The sequence below is a fragment of the Staurois parvus genome, unplaced genomic scaffold (genome assembly GCF_062004578.1).
Source record: "Staurois parvus isolate SC_StPar_1 unplaced genomic scaffold, SC_StPar_1.0 ptg000697l, whole genome shotgun sequence".
Lineage (NCBI taxonomy): Eukaryota > Metazoa > Chordata > Amphibia > Anura > Ranidae > Staurois > Staurois parvus.
The window spans coordinates 434067-454331 of record NW_028318493.1 but is presented as its reverse complement, the minus strand read 5'-3'; the positions used below and the strand labels follow the sequence as shown (position 1 = coordinate 454331).

Genomic DNA, 20265 nt, shown 5'->3' with positions numbered 1-20265 from the left:
ATTTTGCTTAGGGGGTAAGTGTGAGCATTAGTGTCTTTTTTGGGGCACATACAATGCTCATACATTTGGGGGGAGATGCCGTTTAGCATTTTCACCTTGGGCGCTAGATGACATTGTCCCGCCACTGGTGTCCTCCTGCCCAGGTCATGTGCCTTCCTCCCTTTTCTTGCATGGGTGTCACAGAGGCAGGAAGAGAGGAATAATAATCTGGAACCATTCTTAATCCCCCCTCCCATCCCAAATTCTATCCAAAACTGAAATAAAAGTTTTGTCTGGAGTTAGACGTTAAACGTTTTGATAATAAAACAGAGGCAGCCTCTTAAAAGGGAGCCATTTTTTCATCATTCATCCACCGAAATCTTAAATTTTGCGGTAAAATTAATGAAAGACTAACTTAGAAAAAAGGAAAAAAAAAGAAGAGAATTTGTTGGAATCGGGAGCAGAACTATGGATCTCAGAGCTTCAAAAATCCTAAATTGGACATGGATAAGGTCAGAGGAGTAAGAGACCACAGATGATGGAAGTTTGATAGAAAACATTCTAAGCAAGGGCAACCAGCCATCTATGAGCCTTGCATAATGTTTGCGATAATCACGCCAATCGATGATAAGATTTTAAGTGACGTTCAATATTCCATTCTGTTGTGACAAGATGGAAAATCTCTCATTGACTGAACACCGATTGTTCCTTTTCCTGCAGAGAAAAGCACGCTCTGCAGCATGTGGCCTCAGAACAGGCTCCTACCCAGCCGGGAAGATTACGTTATGGCGGGTTCAGGAGGCGATTCCAGCAAGAATGGACACATCTGTCCCGAACTCCTCATATTTGGAGGATAACCTCTCCATCTGTGCCAACCTGAAACATGAACACAGCAAACATCAGGCTTTGGTAAAAGAGGACTTCCCAGCATCTTCATCCTCCTGCTGGGGTTCAGTGGGATAAATGTCTATGACACTGGTCCTTAGTGGAAAGAATGTCACCTTACATTTAGCTAAAAAGATTATTGATATCATGTCACTTACTCTGCCAAAAGGTGTTGGCCCCAGAACTCCTAAATAACTCAAGGATTCCCCAGCCAGAAGTTTATGGAGGAACCCTGGTTGAGAATGGCTGCTCTAAAGGGTGGAGGAAGAGGCACTATTCCCTTTTAAAGCAGGCTCACTCTCTTTCCTCTTCTCCCCAAAGCTTTGGCCTGTGGGCGATCCCTCAGTATCATGACATATAATGAAGCTTTGACGGAAGGTCATTGATATCATGCCACTGACTCTGACAAGTGATGTTGGCAAAGAGCAAAGAATCAACAACAGGCAGCCTGTAGCATGATATTTAAATTCCCCAGCATCTCCTTCAATGTACTGAGCTGTGAGTTTTATCTGTCACTGTTTGCTACTTCTGTACATTGATTTGGGGAAGCATTATTTCTTTTAACAACACATGACCTGATCATATTATCATAACTAAACCTGAACTCCAGGCAGGAACAAAAAAAAAACCCTTGCAGCCCCCCCAAAACCCTAGGGGGTCTAGGGGTGCCAGAATAATGAAAAATACTTACCTCATTCCCTGCTCCAGAAGGCTCCTGCTATCCATGCAACCAGTTCAGCACTGCTTCCTCTCAAAGCTCCATTGTATGTCATGATGCTCAGGGACTGGTCACAGGCTGGAGCTTTGGTGGAAAGAGCTTAGAGCTTGAGTCTTTTGGAACAGGGAATAGGGTAATTAAGAGCACCTCTTCCTCCACCCTCTAGAGCTGCCATTCTCAACCAGGGTTCCTCCAGAAATTGCTAGAAGTTCCTTGAGCTGTGGATGAGTTCTGGGGGAGTGAGCAGCATGATATCAATGATCCTTTTAGCTAACTGTAAGGGGGCATTCTTTCCACTGACGACAAATGTAATAGACATTTTTCCCATTGAACTCCAATGAATAAGTTTTTGTAGGGGTTCCACAAGACCTGAAAACTGTTTTAAGGGTTCCTTGGGGTACAACGTTTGCCCTAGAGCGTTAAACCCTTGCAGTGCGGGGAAACCCCATTGCAAGGGTATTTTTGTGTTCTAGCCTTGAGATTCAGTGGAAGCATATTGGCAACAGCCCAGCATCAAAGCCCATCTCCATTGTTCTGTATATATGTATGAGGCCAGCATAAGAGTGTACATTAATACTGCTAGGACCCCCAAATTCACAAAAGGAGGTCTCTATAATAGAAGAGGTACTCAGCTCTCTGGTGGCCTGTGTCTCCTACCTCTGCAAGACTCTTTGGCCTTCAACACTCTTGCCCCTCTGTCAGTACAGGACTCAGCAGTGATGTATGGGACAGAAGAAGGAATTATGTTGCCTGGTGGGGAACAAAGACAATCGACACTCCTGGAAGTGTTCAATGTTGAAGAAACTGGTGAAGGCTCTTCTATTACAAGGTACTGCTTTGGGGTTTTTTTCCTGGTTGATGAGAGCATTCCACTTGGAAATTATTTAGAAAGATTTCAGCAACGCACTGAAATAACCAACCTCAGTAGCTCCAGAACAGAAGCAGGCAGTTAAGGCACAAAAACGTTTGCCAGATCTTAACATAATATGCATCTGACCTGGAGGGGATTACTGTATTCCCCCCCTCTGCAATGCCAAAGTTCCTCATTAAGCAAGCAAACCCAACAACAGGCAAGTAGCGAGCTCAGCAGGTTGTGCAGTGACAACTTCACACGTACCATGCAAGGCGATGATAAATGACACTAGAATTAAAGAGAATTATTACATCCTGTACATGGGATCTCGTCTGTAAGAATGAAAAATGTCTGTGAAATACTTAATCCCGACCCCTCGTCTCCCCCTCTCACAATATCTGTAACACAATCTGCTCTGCTCCTAATCCACTTTCCTCCAATTTCCAATTTACTCCTGAATTAATATACAGCATTTCTCTAATGACTGTCTGGAAGAGATTTTCACATGAAACCCGATGAAGAATATAGATCGTTCGGGGTAACACAAAACGTCTGCAAGTATTCCACCGTTATGAAGTGTTCAGATAATTGATTGCTTGGGCTGGACTAAGGTCACCATGACCTTGACTCCCTGTCCTTGTTGGGTAGCTGGAGCCGGACCTGTATGAATCTGACTGCAGAACCCCATCTGGAAGGGCAGCAGAGATGATTGCTGGGGCCCAACTTTCTTGGGACCTCCAAGTAGCGGAGACCAACTCTCTTGGCTGTTTTTTTGAGCGCAAGTGAAATACTTGCTAGATTTTAGCATGAGTGATGTTTGCTGAGAGTAAAGTAGGCCATACACTTGGAAATTTTCATTCAATGTCAACCACTTTTGAGCTACCAGGAATCTCAAATGTGACCATTCCAATGTACATTTGTAAACTTTTTATCAGAATCTCCTTGTAATACTATGCTACTGCCATCAGTCTCTGCACCAGAGGAGCTTACATTCTAATGTCCCACCATAGTCACACACTAATATTATTATACATTTTTAGCTCTGAACCCAGGATTCTCATGTGTTAGTACACTGGTTCTCCTTACTAAGGCACAGAGCTGCCAAGTAGGTCACTGGTCATGACTTTACAACTCTTTTTTTCAAAATAACATTTCTAAATTGCATTGGTCCATCTGTAAACTTTCCCCTATCTTTCCTAACACAATCCCCTGGTTCCCCATTCCTACCCCCCCGCACCACCCCCTGTGCTCTCTACACTTGCTTTCGGAACTCCTGCAAACTCAGAGCAGCAGATAAACAGCAAATAAAATATTAATGGCGCTCAGCTTTCAGTTCTTGTATACCGCATTCCCTTTAATCTGCTATTACACTACCAAACACTTCAGGCACTGATGTAGAATCTGAGACTGGTGGGAAATTATTTGTCACAGTGTGAGCCTGCAATTATGCATCAGGATACCCCATACTGTTCCCTCTCGGGTGTCTAGAGTGCTTGTCTGTAGATGGATTCCTGGATCTGTCTACAATACATTACCAAGCGATGAACAAACTTCACATACTGTAATTCACCAGCTACGGTGGATCTAAAAGTCCCAGCATGGCCCCACACACACCTGATGCCTACACTGATATATGATGGGAACAACAGTTCCTGACGGGTGGAGGGATCTTGGATATCATGCTGTTCTGGAATGCTGACCATAGTAATTTTGCAATATTTTTTTCATCCAGTTAGTGCTACATGTTCTTTAAGATTGTTCAATCTGTCCACCACTGCTACCTGCAATCGGTAAACTTCCTCACAGACACAAATATTCATGATGACTGGTGTTTAAGCTATGGAGGGAAGAAGTGCAGGCAAGCTGTAGATACTCCCAGTGTTGGCCTGATTAAGAATGAACAATGGCAATTAGAAAGGTTTTTCAACTTGTCTGATCTTTCTACCCCCAGGTGGATAATCGAACGATGCTGTATATCACTGTCTGCCAATGTCACATGGGCAGGGGCGGACTGACCATTTGGAAACTCGAGCACTGCCCCAGGGCCCGGGGTCAGTAGGGGGCCCCATGAGATGCCCCTGGTACCTTTTTTGTAAGCTTTTTGAGTTTGGGCAAGGACACAGGGGCCCCATGATCCGCTATTGCCCGGGGGCCCCATGACTTGTCAGTCCGTCCCTGCACATGGGGACATTTGGATTGGATCTGTGAATCCCATTAATTCAGCAAAATTTGTCAGTATCCATGCAGTGTGAGGGCTTAAACCAGCCTTTCTCAACCAGGGTTCCATGAAACCCTATGGTTTCTCCAAAGATTACTAGGGGTTCCTTCAATAATGAGCAATTTCTGCCTCTCAGAAAAGGAACCACTGACACCAATGACCTTTTTATCTATCTATAAGGTGGGATCTCACCAATGACCACCAATGTATGGATCATTCTTCTCAATGACCACTAATGTAAAGAGCATTCTTTCCAGTGACCATTACACTAATGTACTGTGAGCTGTAGAAGTATAGGTTTGGAAAGGGATCCCCGGGACTGGAAAGGTATTTCAAGGGTTGCTCCTTTTTAAAAAGGTTGAGAAATGCTGGCCTAAACAATCCATTCTATTAATATCCAGTAAGGTAGGGCTATGACATACAAAGCGTATGATAGCAAATGTTCACATTGTCTGATGTTCAAGCTTTGCATTGAGGAAGCAGAAAGGAGTTGTAGAGTCCTCCAGTGCTGGCCTGATCAAGAATTAACAATGGAAATTAGAGTGGTTTTTCAACTTGTCTGATCACTATCCATCCTGTGCTACACGGTAGCCTCTAGATTAGATCTGTTAAATAACCAATTACCAATTTATATGCAGTTTGAGGGCCTAAACAATCCTTTCTTTTAATATCCAGTAAGGTAGGGCTTTGCTGTATAAAGTGTAAGAAAAGCAGCCTTGATCTTGGTCTCTTGTGGTTGACCCACTCAGCTAAGACTAAAACTGGCCACAAGCAGCTCAGAAAGCATAATAATTAGTATTTAAAGATTCTGTTTTGATGTTTCATGTTGAGTGCATACAACCTCAAGGACAACAAAAACTCTGAACCCTCCTCTGTCCAGTGATGTGCTGAATGTCCTTCTATGCATTACAGTTTGTTTGAAATAAAAAGTGGAAATCTGCTCCATCTTTTTGAATAACCTCACACAAGCTAGACAGCTTGTCCAAAACAACAAAACATAAAATCCCAATCAGTGTTCCCTGTCCATCCCTGTTCATTATGCACACATTCTTTCCCAGGAAAACAATGCTGCTGTCTTGACCCCTCAAGAGCCAACCCATACATTTGGTGTAGGAAAAGGGCTCTTGGATGAAGTAGTTCTGGGTATGTGCCAATAGGAACTGATCTCCCATTAGCTGTCTCTGGAAAAATGTTAGAAGCCTGGTGATTATGTCACAAAGAATAACAAAAACTGTTTCTTGTAGTAAACAAAATTATGCTGAGGCATGCTGTAAAGGTGGAGAAGGAGGTTTGGGGTAAATGTTGGTTTCTAGTTGACATATCCACCACACACCTATCATAAAATTCTCTGACAAATTCCCTATTATATGCACATGCCCCAGAGTTTTCACCGACATTATAAAATACCTCTTTCCTATCTGTGGAATAATCACTGATAAATTCTACTTACACACTCTATTCTATCAGATTGGTGTATTCAGGACAAATATTCATCCTAACACAATCTGGCTAGATATAAAAGCCACCTCCCCCTGGCAGCCTCTTTATCTTATCTCAGCCTGGCAGAACTCTATGTCTCTCTGGCTTTGAAGGCTGTTCCAGAGCCGCCTCGTGACAGTTGTAGCGCAGACTCTGTGAATTTATTACTGTCACCCAAAGAAGACTTTTCCTGGCTCAGAGTCTTGCTGAGCCCTGCCAAAACTAATCCTTGCACACAGCAACAATTAAACATCTTCTGGGCAAACAACAGCAACAAAACAATTATTCTCCACAAGAACAAAAACACACAAATGGGGAATTTGTACGGTCACCTCCCTGACTCAGCCAAGACTGCCATAAATATAGAGTCTCCTCTATGACTCTGGGGATTTACAGTCATCTTTATAAATCTACAGTCAGCTCCATAGGTATACAGTCACCTCATTAGGTCTACAGACATCTTCATAGGTCTACAGACATCTTCATAGGTCTACAGTCAGCTGTATAGGTCTAAAGTCATCTGTATAGGTCTACAACCTCCTCCATAGGTCTACAGTCACTTCCAGAGGTCTACAATCAGCTTTTTAGGTCTACAATCATCTCTACAGGTCAACAGCCATCTTCATAGGTCTACAATCACCTCCACAGGTCTACAATCAACTTTTTAGGTCTACAGTAACCTCTATAAATCTACAGTCACCTCCATAGGTCTACAGTGACCTCTATGGGTCTACAGTCATCTCTGTAGGTTAACAATCACTTCCATAGGTATACAATCATGTCCATAGACCTACAATCAATTCTATAGGTCTTCTTTAAATCTATAGTCATGCCAGTAGGTCTACGGTCACCACTATTGCTCACAGTTACCTGCATATTTTTACAGTCACCTCTATAGTTCAATAGTCACTATCATATGTACAGTTGTGACCAAAATTATTCAACCCCCACTGAAATTGAGTGTTTTGGCCAGTTTGACATTGCTTTTGATCATTCAGTCATCTTGCTTACATTTACATTAAAGAGGCACTTGTAGGTCAGACAAATATAACATAACAGTTATAATGAAATAACCACAAATGTCTTTTCTGTGCTCACAGCATTATCAGTTTTATTCAACCCCCAAGTGACATTCAATCTTAGTACTTAGTACAGCATCCTTTTACAGTTATAACAGCTTTTAAACGTGAAGCATAGCTTGACACAAGTGTCTTGCAGCGATCTACGGGTATCTTCGCCCATTCTTCATGGGCAAAGGCCTCCAGTTCAGTCACATTCTTAGGTTTGCGCACTGCAACTGCTTTCTTTAAGTCCCACCAGAGGTTCTCAATCGGATTTAAGTCTGGTGACTGCGATGGCCACTCCAAAATGTTCCAGCCTTTCCTCTGCAACCATGCTCTAGTGGACTTGGAGGTATGCTTGGGATCATTGTCCTGTTGAAAGGTCCAACGTCTCCCAAGCCTCAGGTGTGTGACGGACTGCATCACGTTTCCATCCAATATCTCCTGGTACTGAAGAGAATTCATGGTACCTTGCACACGCTGAAGCTTCCCTGTACCTGCAGAAGCAAAACAGCCCCAAAGCATGATTGACCCTCCACCATGCTTCACAGTAGGCAAGGTGTTCTTTTCATCATAGGCCTTGTTCTTCCTCCTCCAAACATAGCGTTGATCCATGGGCCCAAACAGTTCTAATTTTGTTTCATCAGTCCACAGAACACTATCCCACAACTTTTGTGGTTTGTCCACATGGCTTTTGGCATACTGCAGTCGACTCTTCTTATTCTTTGGAGACAGCAAGGGGGTACGCCTGGGAGTTCTGGCACGGAGGCCTTCATTACGCAGTGTGCGTCTTATTGTCTGGGCTGAAACTTCTGTACCCACATCTGACAAATCTTTTCTCAGTTCCTCAGCAGTCACACGGGGACTTCTCTCCACTCTACGCTTCAGGTAGCGCACAGCAGTCGAAGTCAGCATCTTCTTTCTGCCACGACCAGGTAGCGTTTCAACAGTGCCCTTTGCCTTGAATTTGCGAATGATGCTTCCTAAGGTGTCTCTTGGTATGTTTAACATCTTTGCAATCTTCTTATAGCCATTGCCCTTCCTGTGAAGAGAAATCACCTCTTCTCTTGTCTTCCTGGACCATTCTCTTGCCTTCACCATGTTTGTAACCACACCAGTAAATGTCTAGAAGGAGCTGAGTATCACAGTCATTTTAAAGCTGCCTAATTGGTGCTTATTATGCTTGATTGCTGCTCGGTGACATCCACAGGTGTTTTCAATACCTGATGGAAAGCACCTGTATGAACCTCTGTTCTTCAGAGTGGTAGTCTTTAAGGGGTTGAATAATTGTGGCAATGAAGAAACCACATAAGAACCATTTACTACTGTATTACATAAACAATTGATGTCATTTTAGTTGCATTTGGGTAGTTACAACGTCCTTGTAGGATTTGATTCTGAATACAATTCCAAATGTACACTATAGTCCCTAAACCCCTTTACAGCATTGGGGGTTGAATAATTTTGGTCACAACTGTATATCTATAGATCTACAGTCACCTTCAGCTGCAATCAGCTCTATAGGTCAATGGTCCCTTTCATAGGTCTACGGTCACCTCAGTAGATCTATAGTCACCTCTATAAGTGTACAATCACTACTTCTATTGATTTACAGTCACAGGTCTACAGTCACCTCCACAGGTTTGCAGTCACTTCTATAAGTCTACAGTCACCTCTATAGGTCAAAAGTAACTTTCATAGGTTACTCTATTGGTCATAGCCACCTCTATAGGTCTATAGTCAGCTTCATAGGTTTACAGTCACCTCTATTGATCATAGTCACCTCTATAGGTCTAAAGTCACCTCCATATGTCTACAGATACCACTACAGGTCTACGATAACATCAATACATCTACAGTATCTTCTATATGTCTAAAGTCACCTCTATGGTTTACAGTCACCTCTGTAGGTCCACATTCACCTCCATATGTCTGCAGTCACTTCTATAAGTCTAAAGTCACTCCATAGCTCTGCAGTAACTTCTTTAAATTTACAGTCAGCCCGTAGATCTACAATCAACTCTATTGGTCACAGTTACCTGCATATTTCTACAGTTACCTCTATAGGTTGAAAGTCACCATCATATATCTACAGTCACCTCTCTAGGTTGAACGTCACCTCTATGGTTTTTCTTTCATCATTATGACACTAAGGCCACCGCCTTAGTGAGGACACTGCCATAAATATACATTATCTTATATAACTTTGAGGCTTTATAGTCACCTCTATAGTTCTATAGCCACCTCTGCTATTATAACATTATGGTCACTTCTATGATTTTGCTGAAACTACCATAAATATACTGTCATCTATATGACTCTGAGGCTCTACATTCACTTTAATTACCCTATAGACGACCCTATAGACAACTTTTTGACCTTACAGTCACCATAGTCACCTCTATGACTCTACAGTGTCCTCCATACCCTTATAAGTATCCCTTTGATTATCCAAACATTTCTATAGTTTGTTCTATGTCCTACAACTAGTTCTGTGACCCTTTAATAATCAATATGATCCCACCATCACCTCTAGTACTCTGCAGCTGCCTCTGGAACCTAACATTTGCCTCTATGTCGCTACACTTATCTCTAGAGTCTCTACAGTCACCTCTGTAACTCTAGAGTTACCATTGTGACTCTACAGCAGGGTTTCTTAACCAGGGTTCCATGGAATCCTAGGGTTCCTCAAGAGGTCACTAAGGGTTCCTTGAGCAATGAGCAATTTCTTCCTCTCAGGTAAGTTCCCACTGACACCATTGATCTTTTTACGTAGCAATCTGTAAGGGGATCATTCTTCCCAATGACCGCAAGAGTAAGGAGCATTCTTCCCACTGACCATCACACTAAGGTATCATGAGCTGTAGTCATTTTTAGCAGGGTTACTTGAGACTGGAAGGTTATTTTAATAGTTCCTCTGTGTTGAAAAGATTGGAAAAGGCTGCTCTAAAGTCACAACTATGACCCTATAGTCATCTCTATGACACTATGTTGAGCTTTATGATAATACTATACAGCAGTCATCTCTATGACTCTATTGTGTCCTCTGTGACTCTGCATTCATCTTTATGACTCAAAGCCATCATTATTGTTGTACAACTCCCTTTATGTCTCTGCAGTTATGTCTATTACTTTAGCCATCTTTATAGCTGTGCAGTCACCTTTATAATAACACAGTGACCATTATGAGTCTACAATTCCTGCCATATCTCTGTGACCATGGGCTTATTTCTATGATCCCACAGTTACCTTTAGAACTCTACAACAGTTGCCTTTATGTTCCTACAACCACCTTCATACCTCTACTGCCACCTCTATAATCCTAGAGTCCCCACTATGGCTCTGCAGTCATGATCCTACACTCATCTCTATGCCTCCACAATCAACCCTATATCTGCACAATGACTATTATGGCAGCACTGTCACCTATATGACCCTACAGCCACCATTATAGCTCCCTAGTCACCTTTATGATCCTATATGCACCATTATTGCTCTTCAGTGACTTTGCAGACACTTCTCTGCTGATCATTAGTTTCACTGCGGCTTGAAACACCCCCAAGAGTTTTCGTTTCAATTCTAAACTCTGCCTTCATCTTTCGCTGTGCTCTTACTAGATAGACTGTTATCATGTACAGCTCATATTTTGGATCATCTTTTCTTCAGGCAAGAACTGTCTGTGAAGACGTGAAGAGGTGTTATGTGTGCAGCCCATCAGCACACTGACAGTCAGGCAAACCCATTTTATCTTGCAACTTTCTTCCCCATCTGCAGTAAACAGTATGTCTCTTCTGAATCTGAACTGTTATAATAAAGATGTCAATCTAAGTATACAAATCGCACTAAGGACTGTTCCCCCATTACCCCCATAACTGTCTCTTTTAGGTCTGATTTATTGATGTTCTATATACTGTACCTTCTAAAAGCACACGTGTGTATATATACTATATTGCCAAAAGTATTGGGACACCCCTCCAAATTACTGGATTCAGGTGTTCCTATCGCCTCCATGAACACAGGTGTATCAAATCATCACCAAGGCATGCAGACGGCTTCTACAAACATTTGTGAAAGAATGGGTCGCTCTCAAGAGCTCAGTGAATCCAAGTGTGGTCCCGTGATAGGTTGTCACCTGTGCAATAAGTCCATCCGTGACATTTCCTTGCTACTAAATATTCCAGCTGTTAGTGGTATTATAAAAAAATGGAAGTAACAGGGAACAACAGCAATACAGCCACCAAGTGGTAGGCCACGTCACATGACAGAGCGGGGTCAGCACATACTGAAGAGCACAGTGCGCAGAAGTCACCAACTGTCTGCAGAGTTAACAGCTAAAGACCTCCAAACTTGGTGTGGTCTTTAGATTAGCACAACAACAGTGCATAGAGAGCTTCATGGAATGGGTTTCCATGGCCAAGCAGCTGCATCCAAGCCTTACATCACCAAATGCAATGCAAAGCATCAGATGCTGTGGTGTAAAGCACGCCACCACTGGACTCTAAAGCAGTGGAGACGTGTCCTCTGGAGTGACCAATCACGCTTCTCTGTCTGGTAATCCGATGGATATATCTGGGTTTGGCAGTTGCCAGGAGAACAGTACTTGTCTGATTGCATTGTGCCAAGTGTAAAGTTTGGAGGAGGGGGGATTATGGTGTGGGGTTGTTTTTCAGGGGTTGGGCTTGGCCCCCTAGTTCCAGTGAAGGGAACTCTTAAGGCATCAGCATACCAAGACATTTTGGACAATTTCATGCTCCCAACTTTGTGGCAACAGTTTGAGGATGGCCCTTCCTGCTCCAAAATATCTGCGCGCCAGTGCACAAAGCAAGATCCATAAAGACATGGAGGAGCGAGTTTGGGTGGAGGAACTTGACTGGCCTGACATCAACCCGATAGAACACCTTTGGGAGTGGAGACTGCCTTCTCGTCTGACATCAGTGCCTGAACTCACAAATGTGCTTCTGGAAGAATGGGCAATCATTCCCATAGACACCCTCCTAAACCTTGTGGACGGCCTTCCCAGAAGAGTTGAAGCTATTATAGCTGCAAAGGGTGGGCCAACTCAATATTGAACCCTACGGACTAAGACTGGGATGCCATTAAGAGTTCATGTGCATGTAAAGGAAGGCGTCCCAATACTTTTGGCAGTATAGTGTATATTATATGTGGCTTTTATATTTTTAGTGTCTGCCCTGTAAATTACTGTTTAGTGCTTAAAGCTTATGTTTAGTGTTGGTGAAGTGTCTTTCTACTATGTCCAAGTGGGCTGCTCTGCCTATTGTTACACCACTGATAGCAATGGGCACAGAGAAGCCATCCCACCTGCAATGTCTGTACTGCCAAGGCCCCATTAGCCACCAACTGCTTACAATTACTTTTTCCCTTGTTAAACTGGTTGTAAACCTCTTATATGAAATATTGGCAAAACATATCCCTCTATAGTGTGTACTCATTTCAATCTAGAGCACTGAACTTATTTTCTGTCTGCTGCCTCATTTCTCTGCTATTTGCATGAGTCACTTCTGACATGTTTTCCTGACACCAAGAGATAAGAAGGTGACAGGGGAAGAGAGCTCCAGCACACCGCCTGTTATTCACAGCCTCAACTCTGTTCCTGTGGGCTGTGTGAAGGGGGTGTGTCCCTTCCCTCCAATCAGCTCCTACTGAGCTGTGCAAAGTGTAACTTCAGCTCCCCGCCCCCTGCTGTCTGAACTCCTAGTCAAGCTTTATAAATTCTGGACTTTGAACGGCTGTAGAGAGGACTGCAGATAAACAGGTACAACGTATGTAGAAGGATTTGATTAATCTCTGTCTAACCTGAGGCCAGTCAGGGTATATGTAAGAGTTTACAACCACTTTAAGTACTAGGCAGGTGCACAGATTTGACCAATTATGTTATTCTCCTGGTATACTGTAGGGGCATTAAGGTTGTAGTTGGGCCCCTAAACATCCACTGAGCCCGAAGTCCCTGCCAAGGCTGCGTTGTGGATAATCCGGCTTTGCAAGGCAGTATGTAGTGGTGGCTAATGCCTATCATTCTAACTTTTCACACATACACAAGTATAGATATCAAGAGATAAAACAATTTGTACTAAGGTTACCAGATTTTCAAACTGGAATTTAGGGACACCCTACTGCCCATATCGTCTTTTAACCATACACCCCCAAACTCAGGCCCCCATTTGTAGCCACACCCTTAAAAGCACCCCCTGTTTTAGTGTGATCAAACAAGTGATCAGATTTCAAATAAGAAACACCAGGATATGCATGCATAGTTTCGAGAGACACCTTGAGGGTATCATAAACTAAAGGAAAAAATGGCTCCATTTTGGGTTGGCATCTGCATGGTTTGACTGTTGGGTTGGCACTTCTGCAGTATAATGTGTACAGTACACTGCAGCTGGGAACAGTGCCAGGGGCACGTTTTCCAGAGACAGACACCTCAAAATGGGAAATGGAAATGTACGCTAACCAAAATGGTGAACAAATGTTTGCAGAGTTTGCACATATTGAGAAGCACTCAGTATAGTATAGTACAATCAGTATTGCACTCTATATATACAGTATATATTTGTAGCAGCTTCTAGTGTAGATAACTTGTTGAGTGCAGGTAGAGGCTTGCTTCTTAGAAGTCTGAGTTTAGTTAGAGGGTTACTTCAGGTTAAGCTGAGGGGCTGTACAGGTCAGTCCTCTGGTACCTCCTCCTGCTCTAGAAGCTTGGAGAAACTTATAGAAGTCAGTAGGTGGGAGATGAGGAGGGGCTTATCTGCATATTTATGGGAGTCTGACCAATCCTAGGCAGAAGGCCTGGCAGTGTGGCAGACTCACCCATAAATATGACAGAGTCTGGCCAGCAGGGGAGTTGGGTGGAAGATGGTGTTAGGGATCCGGGTATGACCAGAAATGTGTGGACTGACACAGGGAAGTGACAGGCTTTAGGAATGATATAACAACAATATAATTTATTATTAGCCACCCAAATATATAAAAACGCACAGTAAACACACCAACCTTCCACTAATATTAGTATGTGCAGGAACACAGGCGCTGGAGAGGTGGAATGGTCAGGCCGGCCATATGGTTAACAACCGTCTGGTGGTACCTCTAGCAGTCCTCAGGACAGGATTCCCCAGGGCGCGGAGTCTAAGTCCCAGTCTGCTTATTCACCAGGGTCCCTGATGGTGGGGATGGACTTGGAACAGACAGGAACCAGGTCGCGGCCCCTGAGTACACCTGCTCGTGGTAGAGGGTACTGCCTGAGGTATATGCCGGTAGAGAGCCTGATGTGAAAAGGCAGAAGGATGGATGGATGGCAGAGTAATTAGCGTGTTCAGACGGGCCGGGTCGGTAACAGTGGGTCAGCGTGGTACTAGGCAGCAGGCAGAAGAGTAGTCGGGTCACTTGCCAGGGTCGGTAACAGGAGTTCAGATCAGATTAGGGATGTCCAGGAGAGGTAGTCAAACGAGCCAGGGATCAAGCAGGAGAAGTCAGCAGAAGTCAGGATCAGGCAGGATCGGCAACAAATCAGATAGGCAGAACAGGAACACAGGCTACAAGGTACAGGGGCTCATGGGAAACATACACCAAGGCACTGATCACTGGCCTGGTCCTGCTTAAATACACCTCCTGCAATCAGCTTCAGCTGATGGCTGACTGCAGGAGTGAGCTTCTGGTTGCTGAGAGCACCCGCTGGCCAGCCCTGGTACGTCAGCCCACACAGCAGGTGAGTCCCACCACCAGTGGTGAATCCATTCCTGACAGATGGAGGCATGAAGTGCTGCTGCGTAGCCTGGGAGGGGGCTGCAGAGAAGGGGGGTTCTGCCTTCAGGCTGGAGGTTGGAGGAAGGAGGAAGCTGAAAGAGGAAGCTTCACTGCCCTGCAGTTCACCGGGAAGAGGACAGCCTGAAAAGCCTGGAAAAGAACCAGCCCAGTGGAGAGCCTGAAAGTAGTTCTATCCACAGCTGCAGGACAAGGACACAGAGTACCTCTGCACCCCCAAGGCCTATAAGGGAGAAGTCTGCTGGATGCAAGTTCTTGGCAAGTCTTCAGGAGACAGTCTAATGCTTACCCAATCCTTTTTTTAAATAAAATGTTCCTCAGCGTCCAACCAAAATCAACGTCCTCAATAAATGTCCCCAAATGACTTCTTAATTCTTGAAGGCTTATATGTTCTCAATTTATAAATCTTCAAAGTGATGTCCTCCTCGAAACTTCTGGTTGGCGCCTGACGTCACCACTGACGCGTTTTGTCATTACGACTTTGTCAAAGGCATCCATGGTTCATGAGGAAGGATTTTTGGAGGAAAGATTCACGTGTTGAAAATTCATTTTGAGCAAGCAATCTATTCTTAGAGTGTAAGAGTAGGAATTACGGATATCACATGTGGAATGACACCTGGTGGAGTTTTTGCATGTATTGAGCACTTTCATGTGAGTGTTTTGTAGTTTGGTTATCAGTGTGTGACAAAGGTAATGCACTATGTGTGGTCTATATACATTTTTTTTGAGGGTTAAAGAGGAAGAGGAGGACATCACTTTGAAGATTTAAAAATTGAGAACATATAAGCCTTGAAGAATTAAGAAGTCATTTGGGGATATTTATTGAGGACGTTGATTTTGGTTGGACGCTGAGGAACATTTTATATTGGACTTCCTGGGGAGGAAGGGATTTCTTGGCGACCAGGGGTTGTGCACTTTATTATACACATTGTATTTATGGTTACACAAATTTTGGAGTTTAGTTGGGTTATATTTGTATAGTTACCCAATCCCATGTCCAGGGATCAGATACCGTAGCCAGGCGGGCTGGTCACAAAGGGAACCCAGAGCTCCTATAAGTTGTCACTTTGCTGAAAATCCATGGGACACCAAATTCCTAGGAGGGCAATACTTTTCTAAATACTGTTGTGGTTCCAGCTGAAACACAGTCAAATATCTGTCATTTTGGAGTATTCTAGAGAAGGAAATTATCCTCACTTTGTTATTCTTCAATCAAGTTTGGCATCCCATAATCCTTTTATCCAACCCAAGTTAAATTCCCTAATAAATTCTAAAAACCAAGCCCATGGACTGTTTCTTTGTGTCTGGATACCAGTTGGAAAATGCATGTTGCCTGGCCATGCAGGAAATATGGGGGACCCAAAGCCAGGAACTCTCAAAGGGTAGTGCTACATAATCAATATAAAAGTGACTTCAAAGTCCTTAGACCCAACTAGCTTGACTATGTTGTCTTGAGCATTAATAAATGATATAAATGTTGACTTGTTTTATGTTTTTTAGTAACAAAGCTGCCATGGGTGTTCAACCAAACCAAAGTGTGGCCTGTTTATTGGGTGCTTAAATTGTTGGTGTAAAAGGCAGTTTTGAGTCCTTGGTCAAGAATCAAGTTCTCTTCCATAGTTCTATTCCCTTGTCACTTTTCTGCATCAGAGTTGGTGACCATTTGTATTAAAGATTTAGGCAGCCCATAGATGAGTCATTTTTTTTTAATTAGAATAACTTGATTTCCCTATCCACACACTTCATGTGGAAGGGGCTATCCTCCCTGCTGAGCCTTTGGATTCTCACAGTGGGAGTGCTGGCGGAGCTGATCAAGTGGGGAAAATCCTACAGGGCAGTTGTAAAGAAGTCAATCGGTAGATCAACTTCTGTACAACATCCCTGCCCATACATAGATCGAAATTTGGCCAGTCCTTGCTGAACTGGCTTAATTTCGATCCATGTATGGCCAACAAGGTTTCTCCTGCGCCTCCCTTATGTCCTCAGTCTTATGCAGGCCAAATATGGATGCAACCAGCTGCACTTGCTGAACAAGGCAAATTTCAATCCATGTATGGGCAGGGAGGCTGTACAGAAGTCAGCCAACTTCTGTACAACCTTCCTGCCAGATTTTCCCAGCTTGATCAGCACCGCTATAGCTGGCAGCACTGACCAGTCTATTCTGACAGTAGGGAAGTCTCCCCACTGTCAGAATACAATAGCTAAGCAGGGAGGATTCCCCCATCTACATTGAGTGTGTGGACGGGGGAATCAAGTCCATTTTTTTTTATTCAACCTACTGGCTGAATGAAAAAAAAGATTCATCTATGGGCTACCTTAGAATTCTGAATAAAAATTCTTGGGAAAAGTCATAGGAAAATTTATACGAAAATTCTCTGAACATTCATTTGTTGGTCAAAAAGTTTGTTTGCCTTATCATTTGATTTTGGAATGAATGCACTTTACTGAAGGAAAACCACATACACTGTTAGAAATTTGTTTCGAGAAAAACTTTCCATCCTGCTCCTTCGAATTTTTTCATCACTGTGGTTGAAAATGAATGTCGATTCGACCCCATTAATGATTAGAAAAATAAATGAACTTTCCTACAACATTCTTTTCCCATGAATTTTCATTCAAAATTCTAAATCTATGGGCTGCCTAAGAGTGAGATCATCTGATAGAGGTGAAGAGTCATCAGTGAAAGGCCGGCCTCCCAGGATGAATAGCCCTGTTCAGGAGGACAATCTAGCCTTCTGCTGAACTCCATCCCACGCTCCATCCAACCGTGACTTGGGGACACAGGCTTCACTCTCCCTCTCTCTTTCAAAATCTGGGGAAACAATTATCCTTGGTAAATGAAGAATTTTATCTGATATTCCAGTTCTTTCAAAGTGAAATGAAAAAGCCATAAGATCATCATAAAAGGGAGCTTACCCTATACAGCCAGAAACAGTCACAAAGCAATAAAACAACTGCAGTGACTAACTAGAAAACTGCTGACGTCAGAAGCCTGCCGGGCAGAACACAGAGCGGAGATCAGAGTGTATCTGGAAAGATGATCAGATTCAGGATGGGGCAGCCAGAGAATAATGTCCCCACTATGGTGACAACACTATTATACAAAATAATGAGCTATACACATCAGTCTCTACACCAGAGGAGCTTACACTCTAATGTCTCACCACAGTCACACACCATTATTGTACATTTATATAGCTCTGACATATTCACTAGTGCTCTATAGGGGACACTGAGCCAGCCACATCAGCCCCTGTACTAGAGGAGCTTACACTCTAATGTCTCACCACAGTCACACTCAGTTATTATTATCATTATACAGGATTTATATAGCGCCAACAGTTTGCTCAGCGCTTTACAATATAACGGGAGACAATACAGCAACAATACAGTTCAATACAAGAGGGTTAGGAGGGCCCTGATCCTGGGAGCTTACAATCTAAGAGGTTATTATACATTTACTGTATATAGCTCTGACATATTTCATAGTGCTCTACAGACAGGGGCGGACTGACAACTCATGGGGCCCCCGGGCAATAGGGGATCATGGGGCCCCTGTGTCCTTGCCCAAACTCAAAACGCCTATGAAAAAGGTACCAGGGGCAGCTCATGGGGCCCCCTACTGACCCCGGGCCCTCGGGCAGTGCCCGAGTTTCCAAATGGTCAGTCCGCCCCCGTCTACAGAGAAGACTGAGCCAGCCACATTTAATTATTTATTATATGTACTTACATAGCGCTGTCAATTTACGCAGCGTGTCAATATATATTGTACAGTCACATCAATCCCTAACCCTCAAGGGGCGTATAATCTAAGGTCCCTAACTCACATTCATACATACACATACTAGGGACAATCTAGACAGGATCCACTTAACCTTCCAGCATGTCTTTGGAGTGTGGGAGGAAACTAGATTACCCGGAGGAAACCCACCCAGGCACAGGGAAAACATGCAAAGTCGGTGCAGGTAGTGCTGTTGTTGGGATTCAAACTGACGACCCTAGTGCTAGGCAGAAGTGCTAACCCCTTAACCACTGTGCTGCCACATCATTTTCTGCACCAGAAGAGCTTACACTCTAATGTCCCACCACAGTCACACACTATTATTGTTATACAGTTATATACAGTTGCAAGAAAAAGTATGTGAACCCCTTGGGATTACGTGGAGTTTTGCATGAATTGGGCATAAAATGTGCTCTGAACGTCATCTAAGTCACAACAATAGAAGAACACAGTCTGCTGAACATAATACTACACAAATATTAGATGTTGCCATGGTTTAATTGCACATAACATGTAAACATTCACAGTGCAGGGAGGAAAAAGTATGTGAACCTTTGGACTTAATAACTGGTTGACCCTCCTTTGGCAGCAATAACCTCAACCAAACGTTTCCTGTAGTTGCAGATCAGACCTGCACAACGATCTGGAGTAATTTTGGACCACTCCTCTTCACAAAACTGTTTCAGTGTAGCAATATTCTTGGGATGTCTGGTGTGAATCGCTCTCTTAAGGTCATGCCACAGCATTTCAATCGGGTTGAGGTCAGGACTCTGACTGGGCCACTCCAGAAGGCGTATTCTGTGCTGTTGCAGCCATTGGTTTGTTGAATTACTTGTATGCTTTGGGTCATTGTCCTTTTGCCTCACCCATCCTCTGCAGAGCTTCAGTTGGCAGACAGATGGTCGTACGTTTTCCTGCAAAATGTCTTGATAAACTCTGGAATTCATTTTCCCATCAATGACAACAATCCATCCAGGCCCTGAGGCAGCAAAGCAGCCCCAAACCATGATGCTCCCTCCGCCATGTTTCACAGTGGGGATGAGGTTTTGATGTTGGTGTGCTGTGCCTTTTTTTCTCCACACATAGTGTTGTGTGTTCTTCCCAAACAACTCAATCTTGGTTTCATCTGTCCACAGTATATTTTGTCAGTAGTGCTGTGGAACATCCAGGTGCTCTTTTGCATACTTCAAACGTACTGCAATTTTCTTTTTGGACAGCAATGGCTTCCTCCGTGGTGTCCTCCCATGTACTCCATTCTTGTTTAATGTTTTCCTTATTGTAGATGTGTCAACAAAAATGTTATCATGTGCCAGAGATTTCTGTAGGTCTTTAGCTGACACTCTGGGATTCTTCTTTACCTCATGCAGCATTCTGCGCTGTGCTCTTGCAGTCATTTTTACAGGACGACCACGCCTAGGGAGAGTAGCAACAGTGCTAAACTTTCTCCATTTGTAGACAGTCTGTCTTACCGTGGACACATGAACATCAAGGCTCAAGGAGATACTTTTGTAACCC

General features: G+C 43.5%; 1 protein-coding gene across 4 annotated transcripts in view; it reads right to left on the bottom strand.

Moving 5' to 3' along the window:
* GFRA1 (GDNF family receptor alpha 1) overlaps positions 1-20265 on the bottom strand; it is a 240058-nt gene that overhangs the window by 158471 nt on the left and 61322 nt on the right. The gene's annotated exons all lie outside the window — the stretch shown is intronic.